Source organism: Muntiacus reevesi, chromosome 1, assembly GCF_963930625.1.
Source record: "Muntiacus reevesi chromosome 1, mMunRee1.1, whole genome shotgun sequence".
In the NCBI taxonomy this organism is placed as follows: Eukaryota; Metazoa; Chordata; class Mammalia; order Artiodactyla; family Cervidae; genus Muntiacus; species Muntiacus reevesi.
In genome coordinates, this window is record NC_089249.1 from 66315205 (window position 1) to 66328944 (window position 13740).

General features: G+C 46.2%; 1 protein-coding gene across 2 annotated transcripts in view; it reads right to left on the minus strand.

Annotated features, from left to right (window-relative positions):
- UCK2 (uridine-cytidine kinase 2) overlaps positions 1 to 13740 on the minus strand; it is a 73906-nt gene that overhangs the window by 45015 nt on the left and 15151 nt on the right. The window lies entirely within an intron of this gene.

Below are 13740 nucleotides of genomic sequence, written 5' to 3' on the forward strand. Positions count from 1 at the left end.
AAGCTTCCCTTCCAGATTTCAGTTCAAAGGGACAGTAACAATTGCTGAGTGCCCCTGTGTGGCACTATTTTATTCTCACTTAAGCCTTTAAGTGTCTTGTCAAGGCCACTCGGCAATGACATAGGGCCCATGACCTGAAACTCGACCCCATCTGGTGGCTCAAGTCCGAGGAGGCAGTCGGTGCCAGGAGGCAGCAGCCAGCTGAGTGCACTGGTAAGGTAGTTAAAAAAAAAAGCTGACACAAGTCTCAGACTGCAGCAGCCCATTCACTAACTGCTCCTTATGCAAACAGAGGGTGCTTGGGAGTTTCTTTTTTTTTTTTTTTAACTCATTTCTCCCTAAAATTAAGTTTTCCCAAAGTGTTGGTACTTACCCGGGTTTCTCTGAAATGTGCCAGCCTCCAGGTTTGGGGGCGGGGGTGTCGGGGTTTTTACTCCAAAGGACCCCATACTCCTACTAGGCAGCATAAGGCACCATTCCCGGAGCAGCGGTGAAGTGGCCAGACTCGGCCGCACCCGCTCGTAGTTGCAGCATGCTAATCTGCAATCTTCCCTATGGCACATGAGATCTTTAGCTGTGGCATAGGGGGTCTAGTTTCCTGACCAGGGATCGAACACGGTCCCCCTGCTCTGAGAGCACAGTACTAGCCACTGGCCAGCAGGAAAGTCTCAGCCCTACAGGGGCCATCGGATGCGGACGCATCCCTCCTGGCCCAGGCTGCCTTAACACGGGAAACCTCGAGCTTCCCTGAGCATTTGTGGGGCAGCGAGAAGAGGCACTGCAGAGACAGGTGGCAGGACGACCGTCTGAGAATTATACCATCAGAGATCACTCAATAGGAAGGCAAGACAGACTAAGAGACTACGCATAAGAATAGAGACCAAGAATAGCACAACCCCCAGTGTTTAGTAAGGATCTCTACCAAGGCTGAAAAGAGGACTTTATGGCTTTCTTTTCTATAACCAAGAGCTTTCAAGGGGGGGAACCATTAAAGAATAAAAAAAAATGATGAGGGTCTTTATCAGAACTCCTCTCTCGAGGGCCATTAATAATTATCAATCAGTTTAATGAAAAGGATAACATAATTTACTGAAATTTACAAGTGGCTTCAGGAAATTGGGATGTATTTCCTTGGAGGCAGAAGAGCACAGTGAGGACAAAACAGGCTTGCTCACAGATCTGAGTCTGAATCTGGATGTGGATGGCTGACCTTGAGCAAAAGCATTTGCCTTCTTTAGCCTCAGTTTCTTCATCCACCAGATGGCCAGGTAGGAGACACCTATCTTATATGAACATATAAGCATTAAATAAGCCAGAGCTAATTCATTTTACTGGTGCTAAGACACAAACTATACTTGACAAGTTCTTTTCTTTTTTTTTAAGCAAAAGGAGTTTTAAGCACTTACTCTTCCTGGTAAAGTATGGGCATTTATGGAAAATCATGTAGAGCTTATCATCACAATCCCAAGGGTATTAACAAGGAATATTGGATAAGATTAGATTTTAGATAAGATTAAGAATTTACTGTACATAAACATCATGTGTAATTGTAGGGAGGTGAGCTAGAGACCTCTGGTCATAGTCCTCCATGTAGTAACACTGAGAAGACTTTAATAGAGAAGACAGCTCAACGGCGGTGGTATCACAGCCTTAACTTCAGGAAGGAGGGGCACAAAAGGAGGGGGAAAGAACAACGAAGGTGTGGATCCCGAAAGGCAGGTGGTAAACACAGCAGACAGTGGCCCAGGGCAAACATCTCAATTCTGCCAGCACAGCAAACTTGGAGTTAAGGTACAGAAAGGCTTCAGATGAAAGTTCAGTGCTCCCGTGGAACTGGTGAGGTCTGTCCTACCACCAGTGTGATGGTGAAGTGAGCTGACCCAAACCTGGGAGTGATGAATCCAGACAGCCTGGCCCCACACAGCAGCCTCCACGGAGGCTAGGGGCGGGGAAGGAGACAGCCACTGTCCCAGGCTAGGCAAGGCGGGTGGGGAGGGCAGTGTGCACAGGAGGGGGTGAGGGGCCTCCCCCCAGGTTTGAGTCTGGAAAGGACTTTCTCCTTCACTCCAGATGATCCTGCCAACAGGTGCAGTTTGGGTCTGAAATGCAAGGGGAGGTTTGTATGTAGAAATTTGTATAGAGTTCATTACAGTCCTCCAATCACTGTGTCATAAATGTCACAACACAATGAACTGCCTTCTCTTTCTCAGTCTTCAAACCAAAAGGCAGGGAGTTAGCGCCAGCATCACCTGTAAACTTGTAGAATGGGATTTGCAACGGACACTGCTAGTTCAGCAGATTCTGTGATGCGTCCAGACACTTCTGCTTGAAGGCCTGGTATAACCTTCCTGGATTCGGCCTGTCCCTCCAGGGACAAGTTCCCAGGCCTACCAGAGCAGCTGCTGCTGGCTTGTTCATCTGTCAGCAAAATCTAGCTAACGTAGGCAAGGCCGCCAAGGGGGCAGACTGAGGAACCGCAGCTGCCTTCTCAGGACACGCAGGGCAGCTGCCAGGCCCGCCGACACCTGCGGCAGGCACAGGGCCTGCGGGAGAGCTGTATGCCTGGGTCCACCCCGTATTGGCTGAGCAACGTCAGGCAGTTACTTAACCTCTCTGTGTCTCCACTCCCTCCGCTGAAACAGAGGACCAGAACCTCACATCTCAGGATAAAAACAAACGGGCAACTTTTCATCTTTAGGTGCACCCTGCATGTTGCCTCGAAAGCTCAGCGATGCTGGTGGCTGAGCTCCCACACCAACCTCATGCACACACCTCACGTACCTACCCTAACGTAAGATTTGTTTGCAATGGTTTGGAAAGCAAACCTTTCTCCAGTCCCCCTACCTTTCACTTCCTCACTTTCTCAGAGTGCTGATTCTAGAGGCCAAGATCCTCAGAACTCCTCCTGAACCGCTGTCTCTAACCCCCAGGGTACACACGCAGGGAGAGAGCTGGCCTGGTGAGAGGGTGTCCAGTGCGTTAGTCGCTCAGTCCCATCTGACTCTGTGACCCCAGGGACTGTGGCCCGCCAGGCTCCTCTGTCCACGGAATTCTCCAGGCAAGAGTACTGGAGTGGGTTGCCATGCCCTTCAACAGGGAATCTTCCCAACCCATGGATGAAACCTGGGTCTCCTGGATTGCAGGCAGATTCTTTACCATCTGAGTCACCAGGAAAGCCCCGGTGTAACCCTTTACTGTGGGAGACTGACGCTGACAGTCCAAGAAAAGGGCTGGGAGAGGAGGATTAAAAAAGGAGAAAGGAAAGGGAGACAGAGTGACAGACAGCAGCCAGAGCAGCAGGTGAAGGACATGTGGGGTACCCTGGCAACGGGACATCACTGTGCGCCTCTGCCTGGAGCAGAGCGGCCAAGCTGCGCCTACCAGCTGCCCCTGCCGCTCGCTCCCGCCACGTACCGGGCCTAAGCACACTCTGCTGATCCCAGCCCTGCGGTTCTGTCTGGAACACCACCCTGCAGGTGTCCCCCATCTTTCCACTCTGGCAAGCCCTTGCTCATCTTTCCTACTTCAGCTCCGCCGTCGTCCCCGCCTTCTCCAACTCTCCAGCCCTGCGCTGACGTCTCCCTCTGGGTGTTTCCAACGTACTCTGCGCTCCACACCGTGTCACTTACCCAACTGCACAGTCTGTCGTCACTTGCATTTTATCTGTCTTCTCCTGTTCCCTTACTCATCTTTGTTGGCCAGATACAAGGGACTCAACAGGCTCTCAACATTGGCTGAATAAACTGATGACTCAGTATCATAGCTTACCTCCTGCTCTGATGGAGCCTCATCAGCTTACTGGAAACCAGGATTCAGCAAGAAGAGGGTTCAAGCACCAGCTCTATCATCTGTTAGCTGTATGTGTGTGACCAGGGAAGACACTTGGAGAGACACTCGTTCCTGAAACTCAGTTTTCCATATATTAAAAGAAGGAGGTGGAAGAAGGGATATATATATACACACACACAGCTGATTCTCTTTGTTCTATGGCAGAAACCAACACAACATTGTAAAGCAGTCAGGTCAGTTCAGTCACTCAGTCGTGTCCGACTCTGTGCGACCCCATGAACCGCAGCATGCCAGGGCTCCCTATCCATCACCAACCCCCAGAGTCTACCCAAACTCATGTCCATCAAGTTGGTGATGCCATCCAGCCATCTCATCCTCTGTCATCCTCTTCTCCTCCTGCCCCAAATCCCTCCCAGCATCAGGCTCTTTTCAAATGAGTCAGCCAAAGCACTGGAGCTTCAGCTTCAGCATCAGTCCTTCCAATGAACACCCAGGACTGATCTCCTTTAGGATGGACTGGTTGGACCTCCTCGCAGTCCAAGGCACTCTCAAGAGTCTTCTCCAACACCACAATTCAAAAGCATCCATTCTTCTGGGCTCAGCTTTCTTTATAGTCCAACTCTCACATCCATACATGACCACTGGAAAAACCATAGCCTTGACTAGATGGGCCTTTGTTGACAAAGTAATGTCTCTGCTCTTTAATATGCTGTCTAGGTTGGTCATAACTTTCCTTCCAAGGAGTAAGTGTCTTTTAATTTCATGGCTGCAGTCACCATCTGCAGTGATTTTGGAGCCCCCCAAAATAGTCTCTCACTGTTTCCACTGTTACCCCAAATATTTGCCATGAAGTGATGGGACCGGATGACATGATCTTAGTTTTCTGAATGTTGAGCTTTAAGCCAACTTTTTCACTCTCCTCTTTCACTTCCATCAAAAGGCTCCTTAGCTCCTCTTCACTTTCTGCCATAAGGGTGGTGTCATCTGCATATCTGAGGTTATTGATATTTCTCCCGGAAATCTTGATTCCAACTTGTGCTTCATCCAGTCCAGCGTTTCTCATGATGTACTCATATAAGTTAAATAAGCAGGGTGACAATATACAGCCTTGACATATTCCTTTTCCTATTTGGAACTGGTCTGTTGTTCCATGTTCAGTTCTAACTGTTGCTTCCTGACCTGCATACAGGTTTCTCAAGAGGCAGGTCAGGTGGTCTGGTATTCCCATCTCTTTCAGAATTTTCCACAGTTTATTGTGATCCACACAGTCAAATGCTTTGGCATAGTCAATAAAGCAGAAATAAATGTTTTTCTGGAACTCTCTTGCTTTTTCAATGATCCAGCGGATGTTGACAATTTGATCTCTGGTTCCTCTGTCTTTTCTAAAACCAGCTTGAACATCTGGAAGTTCACATTTCACGTATTGCTGAAGCCTGGCTTGGAGAAATTCTGAGCATTACTTTACTAGTGTGAGAGATAAGTGCAATTGTGTGGTAGTTTGGGCATTCTTTGGCATTGCGTTTCTTTGGGATTGGAATGAAAACTATTACACTCCAATAAAAAAAAAATAAATGAAATGAACAGGGAAAAAAGGAGGGATGAATAATACCATCTACCTACCATGACTGCAACTGACCTCAGTATTTCAAGAAAGCAGATATGAAAAAACTCTTGGAAGTGTTCATGCACTCTAAAGTCCAGATGCTTTCCCAAGCCCCTGACAACATTCTCTCCACAGAACAGACGCACAGTCCATGTGTGAGACCTCAGTCTCATCTCTGTTGACACGTTGCCAGATGTTAAAAAAGAAAGTCTAGGGTAGGGAGATGGGAGGGAGGTTTAAGAGTAGGGGAACATATGTATACCTATGGCTGATTCATGTTGATATCTGATAGAAAACAAAATTCTATAAATAATCCTTCCATTAAAAAAATAAATCCCTAAGCCCAAAGCTTGAGAGTCAGGAAGGTTAACAGTTAAATCATCACCTGGGCAATTAAATCAACAGTGGAATGGTTAAAAAGAAGAAGAATTTTTTTAAACTCAGTGTCTTTAAAGATCATGACAAGTTACACAGGGGAAAAAATTGAAAAAAGGCAACGAAACTCACCTAACACCTAAAATGCCAGGTATTAGTGATACAACACATTGCTGGAAAAAAGTATCAGACGGCACCTAGTACTGTAAGTTGCCTACTCCTCTTATGGACCCTGATTAGCTTAGTAGAAACCAGGTTCCAAAGGCAAGATTCAAGTGCTAGCTATGCCATTTACTAGCTGAACAAGCTTAGGGAAGACATTTTTATTTCTGAGCCTTAGTTTTAACATACTGTCTAGAACACCTAATGGGGCTTCCCAGGTGGCGCTAGTGGTGAAAAAAAAAAATCCGCCTGCCAATGCAGGAGACATGAGACACCATCCCTGGGTCAGTATTCTTGCCATGGATGAGGAGCCTGGCAGGCTACACAGTCCATAGAGTCACAAAGAGTAGAACACAACTGAAGTGACTCACCATGCATGCAGAACATACAATATATAACACCCTCTACACTGAAAAACACCTATTGCTTTATCATGGAGAGTTCTTTCGGGTTTAAAAACATTTTCACATTTCACATTTTATTTTCATTGACTCCTGGGTGCTATACTCAGAGTGGATTCCTTTCCACTTTACAGAGATGATCAAACATCTGGGAATTCAGTCAACTTGCACTGCAGCATACCAGAGGCTGAGCAGAGTGCAGATTCAGAGCATTTCGACGTCTCTGCTCTGTGGCTCTTCCCAGGAAGCAACGTTCCAAGCCTCTCCCAAGCAGGCTGGCTCTGGGAGGCTGCACGAGGCCCTCTCCCAGCCCGCTGACCCACTCTGCTCTCACCACTTTTCATGGTCTACATCACGGGGGCCGCCTCCACACACCAGTCTCAGGCCCCAGCACATCACCCAAAGCAAGTCTCAAACAGCACATCTTCTACCACCCCGCAGGTGTTCAGGCATCTACAGAAATCCTGGGGTGTGCAATTCAGCTGACAGAGGTCACGTGGGTCCCAGTCAGGACAGAAGGCGCTTGTGACAGAAAATGCAGAAACTGGGAAGTGACTGAACCCATACGCGAGCACAGTTTTACTTCCTACCAAGTGGATTCTGTGCTGGCTGAAATGTATTCAACTGTGAGCTGTTCTGAAACAAGATGCAAGGAAGTAGGATCTGCTGCTATATATAAGTGCCTTACAGGAGGACATCTTTGCTGCAAAATAAATGGGAGATTCAAAGAGACTAGAAACAGGTATCTATGGAATGAATTCAGAAAGCCTGACTCACTGGAACTCACCTTTACATGCTAAGGCCCATGATTCATGGAAAGAGGTCCTGAAGAGAGCTAGCTAGACCCTACATCATTCCAGGGATAAAGACCTAGCAAACTATTAATTTCACCTTCAGAAGAGACTTACATAACTTTTCAAATGCAGATAAAACCTTTTTACCTATGTCTTTCGAAAGGAGGCTCCAATAAGTGCTGAGGATCTGTAGGAAAAACAGAAGTATAAAGAAAAGAATTTGGGGGCTAAAATAAAGCAAGTAAGGTATTATTTATAGACTCAAAAAGATATGGCACAGCCAAAAAAAAAGAAAAAAATATGGTGAAGTAAGAGCTATGGATGCAGGGAGCTGCTTCAGGGTGAAGAGCTGAACAAAAATCAGGACATCAACAAAGCATAAGACAGATTTCTTTTTTTTTAATCTATAAAGATTCAAAAAGGAGGCTGAGTTAGCAACGTACAGTTTAAGAGGCAGGGTGGGGGCTGGCGGAGGGGGCACACAGCTACACCAGCTGGGACAGCCCTAGGGCTTCATAGACCTGTCAGTTCTCTGGTGGCCCCTGGAGCTCCCAGACTCAGGACTGGGACCCAGATATTCACACGACATGTAACTCACACAGCGGAAGGGGCAACTTGAGAGAAAAGAAGCTAGAGTCGGGGCCCTGGGAGGGGCACAGCCTGGGGAACAAGAGTCTTCAAGAGGGAGACCTCGCTTCGATATTTGAGAGATGTCTGACTCAAAATCACAACAAGAGCTGCACCAGCTTGAGTTTGACTCTCAGCATTCTCTAAGAGGACTTTTCAGAATGTCCCACTTATTAAGCCAGACTGTACCAGGCATCCAGTCTGGGCACTGAAGTCGGCCCTAAAAACCACTCAGATCCAGGAAAACAAAAACCAGGGCCACAAAACAAAAGCTTCCTTCCAAACATTCAAAAGGAAACTAAGACAAAGGAAAGAGCCTGAGAATCTGCGTGCTTGTGAAGTCAGGAGACAAAAAAACAAACCAGAGAGAACCATCCTCACTCACAATGCTCCCCCCAGGGGTTGACAGGATGACCTAATCGCAGATACAGGTGTACTCGGTCAGCTCCAAAAATGAGACACATCAGAGAGGGAAGAGAATCGTGGGCTCACCTTCCCGACAACGTGGTACTATGTGACCTGGAAGGGACTTTTAGGGCTAAATTCCTAAGGAAGCAAGGTGTCTGTTTGGGATACGGAGCAATCGCAGATTCTTTTCCTGGCTTTCCATACTGCTTCTGGGTCATGGCAGTCACACCTCTCACCTGTTAATTCAGTCCATCTCTCTGAATAATGAGTGTTCGTAATTATACCTGTTTGATATGGAAGAGGGCTTCCCTGGTGGCTCAATCGTTAAAAAATCTGCCTGCAATGGAGATGAGATTCAATCATTGGATCGGGAAGATCCCCTGGGGAAGGAAACAGCAACCCACTCCAGTATTCTTGCCTGGGAAATCCCATGGACATTAGTGTGGTGGGCTATATTCCATGGGATCACCAGGACTCAGACGCAACTTAACAACTAAATCACCAGCACCACTACCACCACGATATAAAAAATGACCGACCAACTTACAGATGCTTATGACTTACTAGTAACTATTCAGAAAAACCTGGCAAAGGCTGGATGAAAAATGTGGAGGAAGGCATCCCCCCAAGAACAGAACTCCTACTGTGAACCCACGCCTACTGTGTAGCCCTCTGCTACTCACTCCAAGAGACATGCTTTTCCAGCTAAAAACAGCTTTTCCTGTGTTTACAAACCCTCACTACAATCACCGAATAAAACTGGTCACTAACCTCCAACACAAAAAGGTTAGAGCTAAAGATGAGAAAAGCAGACTCAATGCTAGATCTGACCATTCTACATAAAACAGTAATTAGTACCAGACCACTGGCTTCCTCCTCTCTCCACCTTACCACCCCCATGGCCCTGCCCCTTCCCCTCTACATCTCAGAGGCCAGGATCCCTTTAGGACTACTTGATTAACTGCAACTCCAGAGAGAAATTCTGCTTTGGTTGTAGTTTTCCCCCAATCCTCTCCTAGATCCAGAACCCACAATTTCACCATGTGAGACAAAGACAATACTTTGTCTCCAGCCGGGATTCTGCAGAGAGGCACCACAGTGCCTGACCTCCTGGGCCTGCTTTGCTGGTAAACACTTGAGATCCACAAGACCACAACTCCAGCTTTGTCCTTACCCTCCGCCCTCCCCCCACGCTGGGCCAACTGTACCAAGTAGAAGTAAATCAACACAGACATTCCATCCATGAGAATCTGCCCAGTCATTCTATTGAGTGCACTTTGAAGACTCAGCGTTTCCCCACCATCACTTGTACTTCCTTCTCATAATCCTGTTACTTGTCTGTCTTTTCCCACACTGGGCTCATTTCGGTCTACATCCACCTGGGCAGTCCCAACTTCTACTCCCTTGTGACTGCTGTATTTTCTGAAGCCTAAGGATAAGGCAGCGAGCAACAAGCGCTGACAGACTCACATACATCCATGTCTGCTCCAAATTCCCAGTCTATCTAAAGCCCAACATTTCTTCTCAAAGTTTAACCTCTACCAATTCTTTCTCAGATTTGTAGTATGGTCATACAAACAAATAACGTAAAACTAAACAGCTGAGGAGAAAAACAAGCAAGTCACAAAATAATTCTAAAACAGCCAGCAACCATATGACAACCCTTAACTTCATAAGCAACAGCAAATTGACAATAACCTACTCATTTGTTTTCAACTCAGCATAGCACTTGAAAAATCTGGTAACACCCAACACTCTCAAACAGGATCCCACAACTCAGTATGAACAAAGTCTATATGATCATAATAATATGAAACTCTAAATGTTGCTCTAACCAAAATGATACACGTAACTATATTAGGAGAGAAAAAGGTTAAGTGCTAGCTAAAACCCCACCATCTACAGGAGGAAGTCAATAAAGCACGCTTAATATTGGGAGGGGAGAAAAGCAGAAAAATATCAGTGAACATGTGATTTTCTAAAATAGCAAAATAATCAAAAGAATTGAAAGTGTTTATCTCTGGGGAAAAGGATGGCGTAGGGGAGGAAGGACTCCTTACTAGGGGTTATAAGCTATGCTGAAGGGGTAGTTATCCTCATTGTCATCGTCCTCTTCCTAAGAGCTAACATTTATTGGCTGTTTACTATACATCAGGTAACATTTCAGTCTGTATCATTACTGCACGTATTATTTCACCTCTTTTGAGAGGGACCATTTTGGTGCCCACTTTACAGATGAGGAAAATGAGGCAGAGCAAGCAACTTTGCCCAAGACTAGGTAGTAGCGTAGCTAAGGCAGGACTAATTGTCTTTTGTATCAAACACATTTCTTTAACTTTTACCATAGCAATATACAGGTTAAATTTTCAGTCAGATGCCCGCACACAAGCAGCAGCATTTGGAAATAAAAATAGCCAGTTAAATGTGAGGGTGTGCGCTACTTCCATCTATATGACGGAAGGCTCAGATGGGGACAAGAGCAGGCATGACACTGCTCTCACACCAAAATGGTCATTTAATCTGAACAGGTGCCCCCTGTACTCAGGCTGAGCCCACATATTCCCTCCATCAGTGAGAACCTCTGTGTCCTAATGAGGAAAAGTCCAAACTACCCTCTCTGAAGTTTTACTCATACACACCTCATTTTCTCAGACTAGGAAATGTACTTCCAATCTAAATGAAGTCAGCCTCCAGGATCTTCGTAGCCAGAGAATGGGAGTGTGTTAATACCCCTATCAAAAGGGGCTTTTTGTGTCCTCACGCTTGATTCTGGGATAGAAAGCTCCTCCAGCAAAACATGCACACTTAACAAGATGCTACATAGTTTAAGAAATTGATGGTCTTCTGGCAACTGACCCCATGCTAACCTAAAGAGTCCCTGTCCCACAGGGAAACCCTCTGCTCCCACTAGAGGGGAACAGAAGGAAAGATAAGAATCACTTCGCAAACATTATCATAAAACATTATTAACACAAAGGAAAAATAATTTTAATTTTTTAAAAATTTATTTGGCTGTTTTGGGTCTTAGCTGCAGCATGCAAGCTCTTCAATCTGTTGCAGCACGCACGCTCTTAGCTGTGGCATGTGGAATCTAGTTCCCTGAGCAGGAATCCAACACTGGCCCCCACCTTTGGGAGTGGAGTCTTAGCTACTGGACCACTAGGGAAGTCCCCAAAAGAAAATTTTAAGCCGTCTTTTTTTTTCATCAGCACAACTATAAGAACTGGGAAAAGATCAGAGTCAGTAACCAACACTCAAACCTCCAAGTACGTACGCATGCTGAGTCGCTTCAGTTGTGTCCAACTCTTTGCGATCCCATGGACTATAGCCCTCCAGGCTCCTGTCCATGGGATTTTCCAGGCAAGAATACGGGAATGGGTTGCCTTGCCCTTCTCCAGGGGATCTTCCCGACCCAGGTATCAAACCCACATCTCTTATCTCTCCTGCACTGGCAGGGGTTCTTTACCACTAGCGCCACCTGGGAAGCCCCTTCCAAGTAGGTATACCCTCAGAATTTAGCACCATTAATTTTCTTTACAGGGATGACAACTCCCAGTGAGAATCAACAGAAAAAAGGTGACAGCAGCCATCTGGAGGAGCACTCCTCTCCCCAGGATATTGCTGATGAGGCTAAACTGCCCCCCACGTCTCAAGGAGACTAATATTCAGGTAACATAAAATAATCTCAGTCCTGTCCATTCTTGCATAGCTAAGACAATGTCACATTTCAAGGGACATAGTCTCCAAGTGGTTGTGGAGGAATAGAAATGTTTCCCAATGTTTATGTAAAAGGACTTTATCTGTGAGTAAGTGTATGCTTATAATTAAAAAGAAAACGCTTTGTGAGGAAAACAACCAAACTGCACTGTAGAAGGGTGCTGAAAAAATACTTCATTCTTACTTTTTGTTTGGTATATTTCATGTTCATTCCATGCACCAGTGCAGAGCATCATGCTGGGAGCTGCAGCCGCCTGTCCTATAGAGCTTATACTGAGACTCAGCAGAGCAGAGTAGGGTTTGGGACACTGGAGTCAGGGGTGTGTGTGGGTGCGTGTGTGTGTGTGTGTGTGTGTGAGAGAGAGAGAGATACTGGAGTCAGGGTGTGTGTGAGTGTGTGTGTATGAGACAGAGACACTGGAGTCAGGGATGTGTGTGTGTGTGTGTGTGTGTGAGAGAGAGAGAGAGAGATACTGGAGTCGGGGTGTGTGTGAGTGTGTGTGAGTGTGTGTGTGTGAGAGAGATATTGGAGTCAGGGTGTGTATGTGTGAGTGTGTGTGTGTGAGAGAGAGAGAGAGACACTGGAGTCGGGGGTGTGTGTATATGTGCATGTGAGTGTGTGTGTGAGTGTGTGTGAGAGGGAGAGAGAGATACTGGAATCAGGGTGTGTGTGTGAGTGTGTGTGAGAGATATTGGAGTCGGGTGTGTGTGTGAGTGTGTGTGTATGTGTGTCAGAGAGACATTGCAGTCAGGGGTGTGTGTGTGTGTGTGTGAGTGTGAGATACTAGAGCCAGGGGTGTGATTATGTGTGTGTTTGTGTATGTGTGTGTGAAGGAGACACTGGAGTCGGGGTGTGCGTGTGTGTGTGTGTGAGAGAGATACTGGAGTCGGGTGTGTGTGTGAGTGTGTGTGTATGTGTGTCAGAGAGACATTGCAGTCAGGGGTGTGTGTGTGTGTGTGTGTGTGTGTGTGTGTGTGTGTGTGTGAGATACTGGAGCCAGGGGTGTGATTATGTGTGTGTGTGTGTGTGTGTGTGTGTGTGTGTGTGAAGGAGACACTGGAGTCAGGCGTGTGTGTGTGTGAGAGAGACACTGGAGTCGGGGTGTGCGTGTGTGTAAGAGACACTGGAATCAGGGGTGTGATTATGTGTGTTTGTGTGTGTGTGTGAAGGAGACACTGGAGTCGGGGTGTCCGTGTGTGAGAGAGACAGACACTGGAGTCGGGGTGCATGTGTGCACATGTGCACACGGTCAGTCGTGTCTGACTCTTTGCGACCCCATAAACTGCAGCCCACCAGGCTCCTCTGTCTAGGAATTTTCCAGGCGAGAATACTGGAGTGGGTTGCCATTTCCAGCTCTAGTAGGAATCTTCCCAACCCAGGGATCAAACCTTCATGTCTTGCACCTCCTGCATCGGCAGGAGGTGTCTTTACCACTGAGCCACCAGACAGGCTGCTTGGATTTAAATTCCATTCCCACCATATACTGCTTATGCACTTAAGACTTTCTTAACTACTCTGTACTATAAGCTCCTCACCTGGAAATCAGGGATAATTACAGTAATTTATCTTTCAGGGCTCTTAAAAGGATTAAAGGAGTTAATACATATATGACACTTGGAACACACATAGTCAGTGCTCAGAAAAATATTCCCTATTATTTGTAAAAGTGTTTTGAAAAGAAATAGTAAGAAACACACATGCAAATAATTTCAGATAGTACTAAGTAATACAAGGAAAATAAAATAAGGTAGTAGAATAGAGTGATTGCAGGCACTCCAACAGGTCATGTGAATGTCTTACAAGAACATGTGCTACTTTTGATTAAGAAAAAAAGAAGTAGCAAAAGATAAGTTTGTTCTTTCT